Source organism: Sorex fumeus, unplaced genomic scaffold, assembly GCF_029834395.1.
Source record: "Sorex fumeus unplaced genomic scaffold, SorFum_2.1 ptg000092l, whole genome shotgun sequence".
Lineage (NCBI taxonomy): Eukaryota > Metazoa > Chordata > Mammalia > Eulipotyphla > Soricidae > Sorex > Sorex fumeus.
This window is the reverse complement of record NW_026606149.1, coordinates 7,284,803-7,289,889: the sequence shown is the minus strand read 5'-3', so window position 1 is coordinate 7,289,889 and position 5,087 is coordinate 7,284,803. Positions and strand designations below refer to the sequence as shown.

Genomic DNA, 5,087 nt, shown 5'->3' with positions numbered 1-5,087 from the left:
ATTATGTGTCTGTTTTTATAGTCAATTACTTTGAATTTACATTAAAACAATAATAGTGGGATAACATTTTTGAATTAGCAATGGTATAGTATATATGAGTTGTCTTAATAAGTATTTGCTATCCCCTACAAATGCACACAGAATTTCTTTGAGTTCTTTCCATGATACACATAGCTTGACTGTTTTTTCTGAACATTAAATAAGAATCATATTTTCTATATGATGTTGCTTTTTCTCAGGGAATGATATCTTTTTCATAATATGTTTCTCATAACAAGCTTTATTGATATATTCATAGATACATGCATGTTCGTGGTCTTAAAAAACAAACTAACATTAGCACATAGTCTTAAAACCAGGAGGAAGAACTTAAGTCATCAGTGTCTTAAAATCATAAAATTGCACAGAAGGCCCGAGATGTGTATACCTCAGAAATTCTGAAATGAGAACTTTATAATTTCATTTGTTCATCTGTGTATCAAATGAGCTCCGGTCACAAGTCCTATAAAATATTAGGATATCGTCAGCCAATTAAGCTGACTGTGCTCTTTTCCCCGTGGGCTGAAAGTGCAGTGGCTGTAAACTGCAGTCTAATTGGTATGCCTGTGCCCTGTTGCTTATTTAGGTGACCCTAAGTCACCCTGGAGACTGGCCTTTGGGTTGGGCATTAATATTTATCCTCATACTGTCCCCAGTCTTAGGTTCCAAACGGACATATTGGTGTCTTTGAAAAATCCCAGTGACCAAGATCCATACTGGCCAAGTCCTCATTCCCAAAAGCCGAATTGCAGACTCAGGAGCATATGATCGTGCTTCTCTCCTGGTCCAAGTTCATATTTTCTGGACCCCAGAAATTTCACATCCTCTCAAAACGAAGCATCACCAAGTTTAATTCCAGTGAGTCTGAAGACATGGTGGTTGAAAAATGGTTTGTGCCTAGTGACCTGGGGTCAAGTTTCCTTAAAGTGAAGATCTGGACAAATGGTTAGCACTGCATTCCTGAATGTCTTGGTAACTCTCCTGAGCCCCTTCTCTCCACAGCACCGTTAATAATCCTGCTCTTCTAATTGAAAGTCAATAAGTAGACATTGCTGACAATTAAGAACAGAGAATGGTCAGATGTAACAACAGTCAAAAGTAGAAATAAAAAGGTAGTAATTAAATATGTTAGTATTAATTTCTGTTTGGCATTTTATTCCTAGTAGAGAGAAAGAGAGAGAATGCTTAGGATTTGAATATTATAATCCCCAGAATAGTCTAGACATTTCCATGTAAGTAATAGAGCTAAAGAGAATCACAACCAGGATAGTTACTTTAAATGTACATAAAATCACAACACTAATTCAGAAGGATAATTAATTTCTGTTATTGATGCCATTAAGTATATTTCTCCAAAAGCTCTGTCAAAAGTATTATGATAATAACACATAATTAAAGCAGCCTAGAGGAATACTTGAAATACTGATGTTTGTGTTCTTCAAATTTTAATTTCAAGAGCAATACCCAAAACAGTATCCTAAATAACTGAGCTTCGTGTGCTGCAGGAAATGTGAAATATCCTCACATAAACTTACTTGAAAGTTTTCTTCTCTCACTGGGGAATGAATACGGAAAGGGTCATATCCAGTTGGTAATTAATTAAAATCTACCCTTCAATATTTTCAGCAAAGATTTGATTTAGGTGGTAAAGGATTTTGTTTTTGTTTTCTTACTTAAAATTTCTGCAGCCTTTGTCCCCTGGGATTGTTTAAGTGCGATTCATGTTTTGCAAGGCACAGGACTAGAGATATTCTACAGAGCAATAACATCATGTTTGTTTATAAGCACCATAAATGACAGGAAAGAAAAACAAGTGTGTTGCTCAACTCATTCTACTGCTTCAAGCCCTTCCAGAGGAAGACAAAGAGAACAAACAAGAGATGTTTGGCTTCTGTTTGGTTTGGTTTGCTTTGCTTTCAGAATATACTTTGCTTGGAGAAAAAGAAAAGAAAATAGGAAATATTGACAATAAGCTTTAAGTCACAGTGATGTTCTGAGGAGAAATTTTAATTTTTTTTTTAGGTCTAGGGAAGCACATGTATAACTTTAAATTTTGACAAGTTCAATAAATTGTGTTGAAGCCTAACTTGAACTTCTGAGTAACCCCGGGTACTTGAGGAAGGAGAGTCCATTCTCTGTGATTCACTGTCACTGGCCCAGGGTAGCCAGTAGGAAGTAGAACTTTGGGGTAACTATGGTGGTGGGCTCAGAGGAAAGTGCCTGGGGATTTCTTGATTATGCTTCACCAAGCCTAAGCGCACAGTGGGTCATGTTTATGGGGGCCTCTGTCCATAATTCCTTCCTGCACCTTATTGGATTGTTTCAGCACACAGATTCATGGAGAAACTCCTAGTTGGTGGGAGTCTCAGAGATGGAAGAGGAAAGGGGGAGATTGAGAGAGAGAGAGAGAGACAGAGACAGAGACAGAGACAGAGACAGAGAGAGACAGAGAGAGACAGAGAGAGAGAATTTCAGTACTATCCATTGACACTAAGCTAGAACAATTGGTATTTACCCTTTCCCTCCTCCACTAGACACACTACATACTAGACAGCCATAATTTCCCCTTATACTCCAGTATCAAAGTGTTAGCAGAACTGACTCTAGCACTGTAGCACTGTCCTCCTGTTGTTCATTGAGTTGCTTGAATGGGCCCAGTAACGTCTCCATTGTGAGATTTGTTGTTACTGTGTTTGGCATATCGAATCCGTCATGGGAGCTTGCCAGGCTCTGACGTGCAGGCTAGATATTCTTGCCGGGCTTGCCGGGCTCTCCTAGAGGGGCAGAGAAATCGAACCTGGGTTGCCCCGGTTGGTCACGTGCAAAGCAAAGGCCCTACCACTGTGTTATCACTCCAGCCTTTCATATATTTCATTTGGTTGAGGTTACCCATAGATCAGGACAGGAAGCATCAGAAAGGCTCACGTTGATCTCTTCGCTTCTATGTGTAATTTTAGTTGCATATGTGGTCTAAATCCCACCTTCTTATTCTGATCAGGACTATAGTTACTATTTACACAGGGGCTCCTTATTTGGTGTGTGGCAATAGATTATACCTGAATTTTAATTGAATTCCTGGTGAGTCATCTAATAAAATGCATCTCTGTGGGCTATAAAAATTGCAAATATGCGAAGTTCAGGATTCAGGGAGGGAAATAAAATTTTTTCTGTGGGACTTTTGGAGATGATATGTTGAACCATTTGCCTATCCCTGCTTCCTAGATCCATCTCTCTCTCTCTCTCTCTCTCTCTCTCTTTCTCTCTCCTCCTTTTTCTCTTTTTCCCTCCCTCCCTCCCTCCCTCCCTCCCTCCCTCCCTCCCTCCTTCCTTCCTTCCTTCCTTCCTTCCTTCCTTCCTTTTTTATCTCTTTCTTCTCTTTTCCCCACACTTTAGTTTTTTACCTAGGCATCATGATTTACAAAGTTATTCAAAGTTGAGTTTTAGGCATCCACTGTTTGAACAAGAATCCCATCATCTCTATCAATTTCCCTCCCGTGTCCTCAGTTTCCTTCCCCCGCCACCCCCAGCTGCCTCCTTGACCGAACACATTTAGTTGTAGTTGTAGATTGGATCTCATGCTGTCAGTCTTGTTGGTTCTGTGGTTCAGATACAGATATTCCATACCTCTACAGTGCCTACATGTCCTAAAACCCTACCCCCTGCCTGTGGTACCTCCTGACCTCCTGTTTGTCTCTTCATAGACTGCCTCTTGTTTCTTTGCTTTCCAGTTTCTCTTAGTCCTATCATTGGTTCTTTTATCTAAGGGCCAAAGTAATCTAGATATTTTATCCCTTGCATCCTTTTGTCCTGTCATTCTATATACCACCAATGAGTGAGATCCCCTTCATCTGTCTTTCTTCTCTAGACTTACTTGGCTTAGCATAATGTTCTCTGGGGCTGATTTAATTTTTTCTTGTAACTCCTGAGTGTCCCAATAAGTGCGTGTACTACCCCTTCAGTATTATCACTGTTCTTGGGCACCCTCCCTGGTTCTTGTGCTGAGTGCTGGGCTGCAGTGAATGATGGTATGATGTGTCCTTGTGAATGAACATGTTTTGTGTCCTGAGGTAGATAACAGCAAGCTGGATTGTTGAGTCATATGATAGTGCTGGTCTTAATTTTTATGAGAAATCTCCAGATTGGTCTTCACAGAGGTTGAACCAGGAAATGTTCCCACCAGTAGTGGGTCACAGTTTCCGTCTTTCATTTTTTTAAGCACAACCCTACCAAGAGATTGTTCCCAGTTTATTGTTTTGATAAGTGCCATTCTTACCCATGTGAGATTATATCTCACTGTCATCGTAATTTGAATTTCCCTCGCTATAACTGATAGAGAGCACTTTTGCATGTTCCTATTGGCCATTTACCTGTCATTTTCAGAGAAGGATCTGTTTATTTCTTCTCCCCATTTGTTGTTTTCAGGTCACTCTCAGTGTTACTCAGGGATTACTCTGGAGGAACTTGGTGAACCATATAAAGTGGCGGGTACTGAACCTAGGTAAGGCCATGCCATCAAGCATCCAAAAGACTGTGCTGTCACTCCATTTCCCTTTCATCATTTTTAATAGAGGTTTTGGATTTTGTTATTGTTGTTGATATTAGTGAGTTTTTAAAAAATATATTTTGAAGATACATCTTTACTGATATGCTGAATGCAAATATTTGCTCCCATTCAGTTTCGTGTCTTTCCGTTGAGAAACTATGTACTTCCTTCTATTGAGAAAAATTCAGCTTGTAAAAAGCTCTTTTATCATTACAATAACCAAGAAAAAAAATAAAAATGAAAAAAATTATAAATTCGATTTACAAATTTGGAAGCACAACTTAGGTCCCTGGTCCCACATGTGCCCAACCTGGGACTTTGACAGTTTTAAAGGGGCAAAGGGAGGACAAACTACAAAAATATGAGTGGGTTATAGATTACATTTGGACGATTGATTATATTTCTTACAGTTCATTGGTTTTCAGAGGTGAATTATTTTTTCTTATAACTGATTAAATCATAAGTCTGTGACTCATGGTAAACCTACCCTAGGAATGCAGTCAGC

General features: G+C 39.2%; 1 non-coding gene across 1 annotated transcript; it reads left to right on the top strand.

Moving 5' to 3' along the window:
* Positions 1 to 521: 521 nt before the first annotated feature.
* LOC130039660 (small nucleolar RNA SNORA70) lies at positions 522 to 653 on the top strand. Its single transcript, XR_008794940.1, has one exon. It is a non-coding gene; the product is annotated as a small nucleolar RNA SNORA70 (small nucleolar RNA).
* Positions 654 to 5,087: the final 4,434 nt, after the last annotated feature.